We start from the raw sequence: 16,763 nt of genomic DNA, 5'->3' as shown, positions 1-16,763 counted from the left end.
ATGTTTATCTTGTTCCAGCGACACATGTACCAATTTCAGTATCTATCTCCAAAGGGTAAGTACTACTAAAGTGAATTAACATATCTAAAAATATTCTAGGCACTCTTAATTGTCAGTCTGAGAAATACAGAAACCAATCTTTACCATTGCTGTCCCTGCCAGAGTGAGTCCTGTCCCCCACAACAGCAGACTGTTGAGTCAGTAGCCTCCACTGCCCATTGCCATTCACTCAAGGAAAGCACTTCAATTTTAATAACTATTCTTACAAAACTTAATTATTTTGATTACTGCAAAAGAGCTTAAGCCCCTTAAAAAGGAAGAAAATTCTGACACATGGTACCACATGGATGAACCCTGAACTCTGAAGACATTATGCTAAGTGAAATAAGCCTGACACAAAAGGTCAAATACTGTATGATTGCAATTATATGAGGTACCTGGAAACAACTTCATAGAGATGGAAGCTTAAACAATGGTTGCTGTAGGTTGGGGAGAGGGGACTTGGGCATTGTGTTAAATGGGTTTGGGGCTTCAGCTGAAAAGATCTTGAGATGGATAGTGGTAACAATTGCACAACAGTGTGAATTTACTGAAATTAAAATGGCTAAAATGGTAAATTTTATGTTATGTTTATTTTACTACAATGTTAAAAAAAGGGGCAGGAGACCTCAATATGTAAATATCATGTAAGTTGAAATAACCAACAATCATTTAAAATTTTTGTGCTTTTCAAATCCTATATCCTTGGGACATTTCCCAGATGCTCCCCTCTACTTAGGGTTTTGCTTGTTTGTACATAACGTTCATAAGCCCAACACAATGCTTACCCATGTGGCAGTCACCAAGACTCATTTTCAGAATATAGTGACAAGTGGTTTGATTTTGGGTCTATAAGATGCTCATAGTTTAGCTAGGAAACATCTTCTACCAGAATATCCATCATCTACACCCTTTTCCATGGAGTTGGGGAAAAGATGTTGGAGGGGAAGGAGAATACAACTTTCATTTTTAATTTTTTAAATTTATTTATTTATTTTGCATACAAGAGCCGGGGTACAGGCCATAGATAAGGGGGGTGAGAGGATTCACCAGAGACAGAGTGGGGAACAGAACAGGCAGTCTGACTGAAATACACTGCTGAGGAGAGCAGCGGCAAGGCAGGAGAGGACTGCTGCGCCATGTGTGTTGCTCCCTGGTGGGCCAGAGATTGAACTCATGCTGCAAAGGCAGCAAATTGCTTCACAGTGCAGTGTTTAACCCCTTGTGCCACCAGGGAGGCCCTGGGAGAACACAACGTTTTATCCCATGAATTATCTTTACTCATAGAGTTACCATAGGTAGCTACTCCAGCCTGAAACCTAGTTTTCCTCTTTTCCCTTTTATTTTAGCTCATTATCTTTTATCTTCACTGGGACAAAGGTCTTTCTAACCAGCGGTCATCATATATGCTGTTTCTATTCCCTGGAATGATGTTCTCCTGACATCCTCCAGATCATACAGTTAACATCCCTGAATGTCCTGCCAATACTAGTCATTCCTTCAGTGCTACCTGCATAGCTCTACATTATTCTCTGTCTTCTTATTCTCTTCAGTACCTTTACAAGTTTTTTTTTTTTTTTTGGAAAGTCCATGCAGAATTTTTATTTTTTAGAAACAGTGGGTGAAATTGCAGAAATAAGACACAGATTCTTCCCACATCCAAACAATAGCAATTATACAATGATTTATACTAATTAAACATTACCATGGGGTATGACTGCCCCAATATGATATAAAATTCTTAGTTTATAGTATTTTTTTAGTATTTTAAAGATTTTCCATTGATTTATAGACTCCTTTTTTAAAAAAGGAAATAACAATCATCATTAATATATAATTATTCTCCTAATGGCTTTAAATTTCTAAAATATGTTGAGACATATACACTTGCTTGTCCCATTTCAGTGAGACTCCATCAAGATAAAACAAAGACAATCCTATCAAAATACATTTTAGTAAAAGTCCTTTTTTTTAAGAAAATTTGTACTTTTTTTTAAGATTTATTTATTTATTTATACAAGCACTGGGTACAGTCAGAAGCACGGGAGGGTAAGAGAATTCACCAGAGCCAGAGTGGGGAACAGAACAGGCAGACTGATGAAATACACTGCTGAGGGGAGCAGAGGGCATGGAGAAGAGATCTGTTGCGCCATGTAGGACCCTCGCCTGTGGCCGCGCTGCAGAAGCTGTGGGCAGCTTCGTAGCCCAGTGCTCACCCACTGCGTCACCAGGGGAGGCCCTTAGTAAAACTCCTTTATAGGTTTTATCACAATTTTTATTTATTTGCTTTATGTTTTCTAACTCTCTCTCTCCCTCTAAACCCTATGAAGACCTTGTTAAGTTTCTTTTTATTTACAACGAAAACATAGTAAATACAATACTGCGCACAAAGTTGTGATTCCACGAAATATTTGTTGAGTGAATAGAGTTTTATAAGACATATGAATAAATCAAATATTAAGTAGGAAGTGATAGTGCTGGAGAAAAGTATGTACTACTTGAATTCAGAATCAAGAAAGATTTAATCAAATGTGCATATGTGTTTGTGAGTGTGTGTGTTTTTGAGTGTGTGTGTGTATACCCATGTGTATATGGGGGCTGGGGGAGAATTAATCAAAAAAAGTACAGGTAGTTGCAATTTTTTTTAATAATATCACTTTTTACTGAGGTAAAGTTGGCATACAACACCACATATGATTTAGAGGCATAGATTCACAACGCTTCAGATGCATTTGTTAGTTGCATTACAAACATGGTAGGAATATGTACATTATACATAAACACATGTATATGTTATGTGCTTTGTACTTTTTGTTACAAAAATATAATTTAAATATAGATAACATTTTTCCATTATTATGTAATAAATATTCCTTTCTTGATCTGCATTCCTATTAAAATACAAAGGAATATATTTGCTTAAAAATAGTTTCCAGATTTTTTTTTTTTTTTTAAAAACAGCAAAAATGATTTATTATATTTTAGAAATAACATTATACCTTTTAATTGGTAACAAAATTTCTGCTTTTGTATTAGTTACAGTGACATCATATAGAAAGACAGGCCAAAATGGAGATTTTCCCCCTGATAAATCAAAATCATGTTAATTCTGTTTCTCTTAAACCAATAGGCAAACTCCACATCAAAATCATTCTTGGGAAAAACTGTAATGTGGACAAAGGCCATTTCGAGACCTCTGTATGTTTTCTTTTTTTTTTTTTTTTTTTTTTTTTAAATATTAAATTTTATTTTTTATATTCCCCATACAATTGCAAACGCCCCATTCTGACCCCAATCCTTCCCCTCCGCCCCCCCCACCCAAAAAGTGTCTCTGGTTCATAGTTTTTTTGTTGATTTTGATTTTCACTTTCTTATATTCATTTTCCTGGTCCCTTATTTAAGTTTTCTAGATTCCTGCTATGAGTGAGACCATCCGGTATTTTTCTTTTTCTTTTTGGCTTATTTCGCTGAGCATGATCCCTTCCAGTGCCATCCATGTTGCTGCAAATTGCATGTGTTTATCTTTTTTGAATGCTGAGTAATATTCCATGGTATATATGTACCACATCTTCTTGATCCAGTCATCTATTTTTGGGCATTTGGGTTGTTTCCAAAGCTTAGCTATTGTAAACAGTGCTGCTATAAACATAGGAGTGCAGGTGCTCTTTGGAATTGATGTTTCTGTGTCCTTTGGGTAAATACCTAGGAGTGGAATTGCTGGATCATATGGAAGCTCTATGTTTAGTAGGTCCAGAAATCTCCACACAGCTCTCCATAGTGGTTGGACCAGTTTGCACTCCCACCAACAGTGCAGGAGAGTTCCTTTTTCTCCACACCCTCGCCAACATTTGTTGTTGCTAGTTTTTTTAATATGTGCCATTCTCACTGGTGTGAGATGGTATCTCATGGTAGTTTTGATTTGCATTTCCCTGATGACAAGTGATGTTGAACATTTTTTCATATGTCTGTTGGCCATTTGCATTTCCTCTTCAGAGAAGTTTCTTTTTAGCTCTTCTGCCCATTTTTTGACTGGATTATTTTCTTTGTTGTTGCTGAGTCTCATCAGCTCTTTGCAGATTTTTGTGATCAGTCCTTTATCATTAGTGTTGGGTGCAAAAATGTTCTCCCAGTTGGTGGGGTTTCTCTTTGTTTTTGTTATTGTCTCTTTTGCTGTGCAGAAGCTCTTTAATTTGATGTAGTCCCAGCTGTTGATCTTTGCCTTCACTATCACTGCTTTGGGTGATGTGTCTGTAAAGATGTCTTTGATGTGCAAATCCCGTAGTGTTTCGCCTATATTTCCTTCTATGTATTTTATGGTTTCAGGTCTTATGTCTAGTTCTTTAATCCATTTTGAGTTGATTTTTGTGTATGGTGTGAGGTAGTGGTCAAGCTTCATTCTTTTGCATGTAGCGACCCAGTTTTCCCAGCACCATTTGTTGAACAAACTTTCTTTGCTCCAATGCATAGTCTTTGCTCCTTTGTCAAAGATTAGTTGACCATAAATCGGTGGGTTTATTTCTGGATTTTCTATTCGATTCCATTGGTCTGTATGTCTGTTCTTGTTCCAATACCATGCAGTTTTGATGATTATGGCTTTGTAGTATAGTTTGAAGTCTGGGAGTGTGATGCCTCCATTTCCTTCTTTTTTTTTCAGTAGAGCTTTGGCTATTCGGGGTTTTTGGTGATTCCATATGAATTTCATCAATAATTGTTCTATTTCTTTGAAGAATGCCATTGAGATTTTGATTGGAATAGCATTGAATCTGTATATTGCTTTTGGTAGGATGGCCATTTTAATAATGTTTATTCTTCCAATCCATGAGCAGGGGATGTCTTTCCATTTCTTTGTGTCTTCTTCTATTTCTTTTAACAGTGTTTTATAGTTTTCTTTGTATAGGTCCTTTACCTCTTTTGTTAGATTTATTCCCAAATATTTGATTTTTTTTGTTTCGATAATAAAAGGGGTGGTTTTTTTGATTTCTTCTTCTTCAGATTTATTGTTTGTGTATAGGAAGGCCACTGACTTTTGCGTGTTGATTTTGTATCCTGCCACTTTACTGAATTGATTGATGAGTTGAATTAGTTTTTCTGTGGAGATTTTGGGGTTCTCTATGTATATTATCATATCATCTGCAAATAGTGATAGTTTGACTTCTTCTTTTCCTATTTGGATTCCTTGGATGTCTTTCTCTTGTCTTATTGCTCTGGCTAGGACTTCCAGTATTATATTGAAAAGCAGTGGTGAGAGTGGACATCCTTGTCTTGTTCCAGATCTTAATGGAATTGCTTTCAGCTTTTCACCATTGAGAATGATACTGGCTGTTGGCTTGTCATAGATGGCCTTTATGATGTTGAGGTATGTTCCTTGTATCCCAAGAATTTCAAGGGCTTTTATCATGAATGGGTGTTGCACTTTGTCGAAAGCTTTCTCAGCATCTATTGATATTATCATATGGTTTTTATATTTCTTTTTGTTGATGTGTTGGATAACGTTGATTGATTTTCGGATGTTAAACCATCCTTGTGCCCCTGGAATGAATCCAACTTGGTCGTGGTGAATTACCTTATGGATACATTGTTGGATTCTGATAGCTAAAATTTTATTGAGAATTTTTGCATCAGTGTTCATTAGGGAGATTGGCCTATAGTTTTCCTTTTTTGTGTTGTCCTTATTCGGTTTTGGTATTAGTGTAATATTGGCTTCATAGAACGTGTTTGGCATTGTCCCTTCCTTCTCAATGTTTTGGAAGAGTTTATGAAGGATAGGCACTAATTCGTCTCTGAATGTTTGGTAGAATTCATTTGTAAATCCATCAGGTCCTGGGCTTTTGTTTTTGGGGAGGTTTTTAATTACCATTTCAATTTCGCTGCTTGTAATTGGTCTGTTTAGGTGTTCTATTTCTTCTTTATCTAGCTTTGGGTGATTGTAGAGTTGTAGGAATTTGTCCATCTCCTCTAGATTGTTGAACTTGTTTCCATATAACTGTTCATAGTAGTTACTGATTATTCTTTTGATTTCTGCTGTGTCCGTTGTGATTTCTCCTCTTTCATTTATGATTCTGTGTATTTGTGCTTTCTCCCTTTTTTCCTTTGTGAGCCTGGCTAGGGGTTTGTCTATTTTATTTATTTTTTCAAAGAACCAGCTCTTGGTTTCATTGATCTTTTGGATTGTTTTTTTAGTTTCAATTTCATTTATTTCTGCTTTGGTTTTTATTATTTCTTTTCTTCTACTGGTTCTGGGGTTTTTTTGTTGTTCTTTTTCTAGATCTTTGAGCTTCGAGATTAGGTTGTTTCTTTGAGTTCTTTCTTGTTTTTTGATGTGAGCTGGTATTGCTATATATTTTCCTCTTATTAGTGCTTTTGCTGCATCCCATACATTTAGGATATTGGTGTCCTCCTTGTCATTCAATTCAAAGAATTTTTTAATTTCTTCTTTGATCTCCTCGTTAGTCCAGTGGTCTTCCAGTAGTGTGGCTTTTAATCTCCATGAGGTAGGATAGTTCCTTGCCTTCCTTTTATGATTTATTTCTAGTTTGATGCCTTCGTGGTCAGAAAAGATGGTTGGTATGATTTCAATCTTGGTGTATCTGTTGATGTTTGTCTTGTGCCCCAGTATGTGATCGATCCTGGAGAATGATCCGTGTGCGCTTGAGAAAAATGTGTACTCCGTTTTTTTTGGGTTTAGTGTTCTATAGATGTCTGTTAAGCCCAAATGCTCTAGGTCCTTATTTAGAGCTTTAGTTTCTTTACTTATTTTTTGTCTTGTTGATCTATCCATTGTTGATAGTGGTGTGTTGAAGTCTCCCACTACATATGTGTTTTCTCTGATGTCTGTTTTCAGAGAGGACAACAGTTGTCTGATATATTTTGGTGCTCTTTCGTTTGGTGAGTATATGTTAATGAGTGTTATTTCTTCTTGAAGTATTGTCCCCTTAATCATAATGTAGTGACCATTGGGGTCTCTTTTTATTTTTTTGAGTTTGAAGTCTGTTTTATCTGATATAAGTATAGCTGTTCCTGCTTTCTTTTTTGGCCCATTTGCTTGTAGGATTGTTTTCCATCCTTTGACTTTGAGCCTATTTTTATCTTTGTAGCTAAATGTGTTTGCTGGAGACAGCAAAAGGTTGGGTTTTGTTTCTTAATCCAGGCTGCAACTCTGTGTCTTTTTATTGAAGAGTTTAGTCCATTTACATTTAGAGTTAATATTGATATGTTAGCATCTGTATTTGCCATTATGTTTGTCTTTCCTTTGATTTTATTTATTTATTCTTTTAATAACTTTTTTTTTGGTCTTCTTTCGTTGTTATTCGTCCCTCTGAGGTTCTGGCTTTAGGATTCCTTGTAGTATTTTTTGGAGTGGGGGTTTAGTCGCAATGAAATTCCGGAGTTTCTCTTTGTCTGGGAAGGTCCATATTCTTTCTTCATGGAGGAAAGAGAGCTTTGCGGGATAGAGTATTCTTGGTTGGCATCTGTTTTCTTGGAGTCTGTTGACTATGTCCCTCCACTCTCTCCTTGCCCGTAGTGTTTCTTCAGAGAAGTCTGATGTCAGCCTGATTGGTTTTCCTTTGAATGTTATCTGTTTCTTCCCTCTTGTCAGCTTCATTATTTTTTCCTTGTCCTGGATTCTTGGGAGCTTTACTATTATGTGTCTTGCTGTGTTTTCCTTTCGTCGTGGAAGTTTGGTGTTCTTCTTGCTTCTTGTATATCAATTTTCAGCTCCTTCTTCGCATTTGGGAAGTTCTCTTCAATTATCTCCTGGAATATTTTCTCTGTTCCTACATCTCTCTCCTCTCCTTCTGGAATTCCTATAACTCTTATATTTCCTTTCCTCATGGAGTCAGATAGTTCCCGAAGTCTTTCTTCATTCTTTTTCCTTCGTACTTCTCTTTCCTTTTCTGTTTTGGTTCTTTTTATTTCTGTGTCTTCAAGATTACTTATTCGTTCTTCCATTTCATCTATTCTGCTTTCATTGCTTTTCCCAGAGTTCTTTAGTTCCTCCATTAATTCTTTGATCTCCTGCATTTCTCTTACTTCCCTCTTTAGGGACTCAATTTCCTTCTTCTGATCTATCACTTTTTTAATCATGGCAATTTTAAATTCTCTTTCTGGAAGGCTCAGAAGTTCTTCCAAGTTGCTGTCGTTGCAATCTGGGGAGTGGTTTTCTTTTTGTGGTGTGCTTCTTTCCTGAGGAGTTTTTAGGTTGCGTGTGGTTCTTCTACTCCCTACTGTCTGTTTTCTAATTTGTCGTATGCGTTGGGACACTGTGTTGCTCGGACTGACTGACATCTTGGGTGAACTTCTCCGCTCCCCTCTGGCTCTTCCAGGAGCCATCTCTGTCTTCTGGGGGAGCTTTCTGCTGGTTTTAGGCAGTTTTTACTGAAGAAATGTCCCTGTTCTCAAATGGCGAAGCGGGATGCAGTCCCTGCGCCTCCGGTTTCAGGCACACTCTTCTGCGCACCCGGTCTGCCCCGGACGTGGGTTCCTGCTCCCTCTGTGGGCTCAGACTGCTGGTCGGAAGGGCCTGGCGTGGAATAACTTCCCGGCTGGCCACTGGGTCCTCCAGAAACCTTCTGCCCTTTTCAAGCAGTCTTAAGAAATGTCCTGTTTTATAGGGTGTTAGTGACTTTTTTTTTCCTGGTCGCTAGGTGGCGCCAGAGATCTCTCCTATTGTCCTTGGGGGACTGTTTTTCGCCTCCCCCCACCCCGTGGGACAGAGAACAGAGCGGGAATGGTAGGGTACACCTCAACAGCTTTGGGGTGCTGTGTCTGCCTTGTGCCCCACCGTCGTGGAGAAACCACGCCCCGAATTTTCGTGCCCCGGGTCTCAGTTCAAAGCCCTCAGTTCCAGGACGCGGGCTGTAGCCCAGTTCAGTGGCACGGGAATGGCGCCTTTTGCACCACTCCCGTGCCTGGGCGCCTGGATCCTGCTTACTCAGGGAGGGACCTTCACCTCAGTGAGGACCTCCGCGCGTCTCCCCGCAAGCCTAGGTCGTCTCCCCGCAAGCCTAGGTTGCAGGCGCGGGGACCTGGGCAGCCGCGATCCAGGTCTGCACTTGCTTTTCAAGAGCGCCGAGCACTCCGCGTTTCCGCGCCAGCTTACCGGCAGCCCGGGCTGTGTCTAGTTTCCAGATTTTTAATAATTGTAACATTTTGTTATATGAGACCAGAAATATTAAAGAATACAGTATAATGGAATCCATGGAATTCAGATAGCTGGGTTCAAGTGCTAAGTGTGTGGCCTTGATTTGGTCACTATCTGCTAGCTTTCATAATTATCTAATCCATGACATAATAGTCTGGACTGGACGACACACTGACTCTGTCAGTCTTTGATTCAAAAACATAAAATAGACTTTGCTATGATATATATTACACGTCATATATATATAATGCACCATGTGTATGACATTATATAGCACATCTATATCTATATATCTGTGTGTGTGTATTCACAATTCTTCGCTTCTTTCTAACTTCTTATCATGGCATACTTAAAACATGTACAATATAAAAGTAGAGCAAATTATAGCAATCAAAAAAGAGAAATTCGCGTCATTCATAGCATTGTGGATGGAGCTGGGAGGGATGATGTTCAGTGTAATATGTCAGAAAGAAAAATAAAAATATCAAATGATATCACTTACAGTAGGAATATAAAGAAGCCTATTAAAGTGTCAAAAAAAAAAAAGGAGACAAAACTTGCAGGCAAACTATAGATTTGAGGCATGCAGCAGGGGTGGGGGAGGGAGAAGGGTCAAAACCAGGGAGGGAAGAGCACCAGGGACTATGGTGACTGTTCACAGGTGATGTGGTGGTGGGAGATTTATGGGGACTACACCTGAGGGGAGAAATCAAATACTGTACAAATATGAACAACAAAGTAAAAAAAATTTAAAAGTTTAATAAATAAATAATGAAACTAACTAAATGAATAAAAAAAAAAAAGAAGTAGAGAGAATGCAATACCATGTAGCTATCACCAGCTTCCCAATACCAAATCCCCAGTCCTGGCCAAAGTTGCTATAGCCTGTCAACCAAGAAACTGGAATAAAAATAGCTATTTATTTTTGGGATTCTTATTTACAAAATCCAGCATTACAGATTAAGTTAACAACCCAAATTATATCCCATTGGGGGGATGAACAAGGGATTTTAAGGGGGGAAAATTCAAAAGAAGGGCAAGTTTGCAAAGTTATTTACCGAGAATTAGGACTGTTATAGATTCCTTGCAATTCAGTGGATTTTAGTTAAAGTGGCCTTGGTTAATGGAGAAAGAAAGAGATTTATCTTTTCTTTTTTTAAAGATTTATTTATTTATGCATTTGAGAACTGGGGTACAGGACAGAGACATGGGGGGGTGAGAGGATCCACCAGAGACAGAGTGGGGAACAGAACAGGCAGATTGACTGAAATACACTGCTGAGGGGAGCAGCAAGCGAGCCAGGAGAGGTCTGCTGCACCACATGGGCACCTCCCTGGCCAAGAATCTCCCTGGCCGGGGATCAAACCCCTGCTGCAGTGGCTGTTGACAGCTCCATAGGATGCATCTTAATCCCTTGCGCCACCAGGGAGGCCCAGAGAATTATCTTTTCAGCATTCTGGGAAGACTCTGCCTAGCTGGAAATAAGTTCCTGCCAATAAGAAAATAGTTATTAAAAGTAACGTTTCCTCAAGATGGGGCTTTCAAAACAAGATAGAGTGGGTTCAGTCTCTCTCATACATCCCTATTCAGTCTCCACCCACATGTGGGAGAGCAGAACTAAACTAGCAGAGGATGCTAAATTTGAAGCAAACCCTTGAACATAGTCTCATCTCAACTGTGCACATGAACATTGGGACTCCTGAGACCAACATTGTGCTGAATAAGGGGATACATGGGCAGGCAACCAGGACAAAGCATTGCTGTAAAACTACAGTGCTGTGGGCACGGAAGAGTTCTACTAGCTTAAGCCTGAGGCTTTCAATATAGAATAGGTATAGCCTGAACCATGGCAGAGCACCTGAGCTCCTTGTAGAAGAGGGTATGACTTGTGCCCAGGCTAAGATATCTGAGACACTTGACACCCATCACCCACGCTAGAGCTAAAATCAAAACACAGAAATGTTTAAACAAATAGATCTCGAGCACCTACCAATAACAGGAGCAAACACCCCAGAATAAGTCTCTGGGCTGGAAAGAAAAAGAGAACTCCTGGCTCACATTACAACAATGTGTGTCTAGAACTATATGTAGTGCTTAAAAATAGCCTAGAGTAGAAGTGGACACAAGACTATAAGAGACACTAAGACTGTGGAGTCAGCCTAGAAGAGGTATGACAGTGGATCCCACTACACAACTCTGGGACCCACAGCACATGAGGAAATTCAAATTTCTGAGCTTACGGTGGGTAATTCTTTGGTGCCTTACTGCCCTAGTCCTCTTTTTTTTTTTAATTTAAATAATAAATTTTATTTTTATATTCCCCCATACAATTGCAAACGCCCCATTCTGACCCCAGTCCCTTCCCTCCCGCCCCCCACCCCCCAAAAAGTGTCTCTGGTTCATAGTTTTTGGTTGATTTTGATTTTCACTTTCTTATATTCATTTTCCTGGTCCCTTATTTAAGTTTTCTAGATTCCTGCTATGAGTGAGACCATCCGGTATTTTTCTTTTTCTTTTTGGCTTATTTCGCTGAGCATGATCCCTTCCAACGCCATCCATGTTGCTGCAAATTGCATGTGTTTATCTTTTTTGAATGCTGTGTAATATTCCATGGTGTATACGTACCACATCTTCTTGATCCAGTCATCTATTTTTGGGCATTTGGGCCGTTTCCAAAGCTTAGCTATTGTAAATAGTGCTGCTATAAACATAGGGGTGCAGGTGTTCTTTGGAATTGATTTTTCTGTGTCCTTTGGGTAAATACCTAGGAGTGGAATTGCTGGATCACATGGAAGCTCTATGTTTAGTAGGTCCAGAAATCTCCACACAGCTCTCCATAGTGGTTGGACCAGTTTGCACTCCCTAGTCCTCTTTTATACCTACTACCCCTGGCAGTACTAGCCCTTAGGGGCAAAGACAATAATCTGACAATCTTTCCCTATTAATCTATTAATTAATCTATCTGACACATCACAAGTGTCAGAGGAAAAAAATTCTAAAAGGAGCCCTGATTCAGTGGAAGTAGAAAGCATGAGAGAAGGAAATTTGGGGGAGCAGTTTGGGGAATACTAATAGAACTAGACAAAAAATGGATGAAATAAAACAACAGAATAAAGATAATGAAAATATGAGGCAGCTGAAGTTTAAAATAATGAAACTAAGAAACAGTATAGGGGCCTCCCTAGTGGCTCAAGGGGTTAAGACGCAGCACTATGAAGCTCTCTGCAGCCACTGCAGCCCCAATTCGATCCCCAGCCAGGGAGATGACTGACATGGCCCAGCAGCCCTCTCCTGTCTCTCGCCCACTGCACCCCTCAGCAGTGTATTTCAGTAGATCTGTCTGCTCTGCTCCCCACTCTGTCTCTGGCAGGTCCTCTCACCCCCGCACCTCTGGCCTGTACCCCAGTTCTTGTATGCATAAATAAATAAATCTTTAAAAAACACTATAAATGATTTAAAAATTGCATTGTGAGTCTCAACAGCAGCAACAGAATTAATGAACTCAAACATACAATATTACAGAAAACATGAATATAACAACATAGCAAAAAGAAATAAGAAAAATAAAAAGCGTGTAAGAACCCTTTGGAATAACTTAAAGAGAAATAATATGTCTATCTTGGGGATCCCAGAAAGAGAAGAGAAAATAATAGAAAAACTATTTTAATAAATAATCACTGAAACCATCTCATTCTGGGAAAGAACCAGACATTATCATCTAACAAGTCCCAAGAGTTCCAGACAAAATAATACCAAACAGACATACATCAAGGCACAGTATAGAAACATTGTTGAGAACCAATGATGGTAGAGGCCAGAGAGTCTAACAGGTGGCACAAACAACCCATCATACAATCTAACCTCAGTAGAACACTGTAACAAAAAACAATAGAAGTAACACATATGATAATGGAAATGCAACTTAAATAAGACAAACCAGTCAAAAGCTATAGAGCAGCTGACTGGATTTCAAAACAAAGTTCAACGTTCTGCTTTCCATGAGAAACTCACCACCCGCACAAAGAAAGCATAGACTTAGTTTCATGTTATGTGGATATATGATCAAGAGGGGATTGATTGTTTTGTTTAATTTCCATTTCTGTTACTATATATGTTTTCCTGGACTGAAATGGGTTTCAGTTAAATATTATTTAGTTAAATAAAATTTATTTAACTAAAATAAATTTAAATAAAAGTTAAATAAAAACTATTTAGTTAAATAGTTTTTCTTTTTTTATTAGTTTTATATATATATGCATATATATTTAAATTGTTTATTTGCTTTCTGTTTACAAATTTTCCTCTCAACTTTGCTACCATATGTAATACTTTATTTTTTTATAATAAATTTTATTTTTATATTCCCCATACAATTGCAACCCCCTTATTTTGACCCCAATCCCTCCCCTCCTGCCCCCTACCCCCGTAGAGTGTCTCTGATTCATAGTTTTTTGTTGATTTTGATTTTCACTTTCTTACAGTTATTCATCTTCCTGGTCCCTTATTTAAGTTTTCTAGATTCCTGCTATGAGTGAGACCATCCGGTATTTTTCTTTTTCTTTCTGGCTTATTTTGCTGAGCATGATCCCTTCCAGCGCCATCCATGTTGCTGCAAATGGCATGTGTTTATCTTTTTTGAATGCTGAGTAATATTCCATGGTGTATATGTACCACATCTTCTTGATCCAGTCATCTATTTTTGGGCATTTGGCTTGTTTCCAAAGCTTAGCTATTGTAAATAGTGCTGCTATAAACACAGGGGTGCAGGTGCTCTTTGGAATTGATGTTTCTGTGTCCTTTGGGTAAATACCTAGGAGTGGAATTGCTGGATCATATGGAAGCTCTATGTTTAGTAGGTCCAGAAATCTCCACACAGCTCTCCATAGTGGTTGGACCAGTTTGCACTCCCACCAACAGTGCAGAAGAGTTCCTTTTTCTCCACACCCTCGCCAGCATTTGTTGTTGCTAGTTTTTTTAATATGTGCCATTCTCACTGGTGTAAGATGGTATCTCATGGTAGTTTTGATTTGCATTTCCCTGATTGCAAGTGATGTTGAACATTTTTTCATATGCCTGTTGGCCATTTGCATTTCCTCTTCAGAGAAGTTTCTTTTTAGCTCTTCTGCCCATTTTTTGACTGGATTATTTTCTTTGTTGTTGTTGAGTCTCATCAGCTCTTTGCAGATTTTTGTGATCAGTCCTTTATTATTAGTGTTGTGTGCAAAAATGTTCTTTATAGTTTTTCTATTGTTTGCTCTTCTCCTTTAGGTACCCCATGATAGGCATACTTTTTTCCTTTAAGTTATCCCAGAGGGTTCTTACGCTGTTTTTATTTTTCTTAATTCTTTTTTCTACATTGCTATACTCATGTTTTCTCTAACCTTGTCTTTTTGAGTTCACTAATTCTGTCTATTGTTTCTCTTTGTTGTTGAGGTAGTCAATGCAATTTTTTTAAGTCAGCTAGTGTTTCTTAGCTCCATTATTTCTGAATGTAGCTGTCCTATAGTTTCATTATTTTTATTCTATCATTGTTGTATATCCTCTGTTGTTTTTTAAGGTCCATCAGTGTTGACAGGACTGTTCCCTGAATTCCCCTCCTATCGTGCTCCATAAGTCTTGAATTGAGACTCCTTCCAAGGTTGTGTTGTTTTATTTTCTGGCTTTGAACCATGTTCTTGTATCTCCTCATTTACAACTTTCTATGGGTTTTAGAAGAGATCAACTTTTAACTGTTGTTTTTATAGTTGTAGTCAGCAAGTGGCTATAGGTATGAAAGAGGGTTAGGGCAACAGACATTTTAGGATCACCTCCCACTAGACTCAGGAATTTGAATTTCCTGTCGTGAAGCATCTCCTTGCGGAGGGTGGCAGGTGTGTTGGACAGCTCAGGAGTAGCCTGGGCTCCAGGAGTAGCCACTTCTATAGGCAAGGTAAGGAGCTCCTGCCTGGTTTGGGCTAGAGTTGTTCTGTGGTAAGAGCCTCACATTCTAGCCAGTAGTCCTAGTTCTGCGCCCCCATCTCTGCTGCTCTCCAGTATTGCACTCTCCATCTTGGGTGCTTGCTTGTTCATCCATTTACTCAGCATAGTGCCAAATATTAGGAGCCCTGATTTTAGCATTTCCCCCAGTCAATAGCTGTAAGAGGTGCTTCACTGCAGCTTCTCCTCCCTCTTCTTTTTGCCCCGTTATTACTCAAAACAGAGTTCACTTAAGGTTTTCCTACACTTTCAGTGGGGCTGATGTTTATACTGTGTAAGGTAAATCAGTCAGATTTTCCCTTTTTTTTTTTTTTGCTATTGAGTGTGTGTGTAGGAGGCAAGCCTGGTATCTTTACTCTCCTGCCACTTTGCTGTGCTATCCCTAAGAGGTTGTTTTTCAAGGGCCACAGTTATTAAGTGTTAGAGCCAGAGTTTATACTAGAAGAGTCCAACCATCCTATCCCAGCACGCTTTTCAAAAGAACTAAGGACAACCCCAAAGTCAAACACACCTCAGTTACTCTGAGAAGGTAATTGCTTTGAAAGGTGCCCTGGCACCTTCATAGGAATAAAACATGCAATTCAGAGTACAAATCTCTTCTGCTGAGAACTTTGGGGAAACTTTGTTTTTCTTGGCTTGTGCTGCCTGTGATCAAGGAACCATAGACATGCAGGTGACTCTTCAGGGCACCAGGAGCTGAACTCACAGGAATGAAAATATTAAATTTGTCATGAGCCTAAGAAGAGGTGTCCTGAGTCCCTTCAGGTCATAGAGGCCCCTAAAGGCCACTTGGGACTCATCCAGTGTGTGTACATGGGAGAAGAAAAGTGATGTTTTCTCTGTACTTACCTGTCTAAAATATATCTTTTTATACTGTTTTCCAGAAATTGTTCAATAAATTTCAAGTATTTATTTTTCAGTTATTTTTTTTTCAGGGGAGAAAATATCATGCTTAAATCAGATAAGTAACCTCTCCTCTCCCTTTCTGTCCTGCCCCTAGGCCACACCACTAACCCGACTTGCTAGTTGCACTTCAGTAGCTTTCAAACAATGAATGTTTTTAAAAGTTAACTTTTAAAATACAATCCAAATTGATTAAGAAGCACGAGCATAGAAATTCTAGCCTTAGAATCTTAGGTAATTAGGTATGTGGTTAATCCAAAATGGGTAAAAACAATGGGTTCAAGAATTAGATAAATGATTATATCTTGTGTGTCCACAAGGTTGGTGTTACAGATGTGTGGGAATGGTGGTCATTATCATAGTTATTGCCATTATCAGTTAATATTTTATGGATCCTTGATTAAATGCAGGCACTCTGATAGGTACAGTTAAATCTTTACCTTTATAGTCGCTGTCTTTAAGGAGTGTCCCACCTCCATTTCTGGAGCAGAGGTAAGATAAAATATTTTGATATGGTGGTAAGTTTGGAAAATATAGTTAGCCCTGAAGGCCCCAGAGTATTGACTTCCAAAGTCCTTCTGCAGATAACCACTATGATAACCAACGTCAGAATAGGAACAACATCAGAAAAAATAGAATGTGATGGAGAGGTCAAAAAAGGATGAAGCTTGAAAAATGGCTGCTGAATTCAATCATATAAAAT

Source organism: Talpa occidentalis, unplaced genomic scaffold, assembly GCF_014898055.3.
Source record: "Talpa occidentalis isolate TD23 unplaced genomic scaffold, MPIMG_talOcc4v2.1 talOcc4.4, whole genome shotgun sequence".
Lineage (NCBI taxonomy): Eukaryota > Metazoa > Chordata > Mammalia > Eulipotyphla > Talpidae > Talpa > Talpa occidentalis.
The sequence above is the reverse complement of the archived record's forward strand: the minus strand, read 5'-3'. Positions refer to the sequence as shown.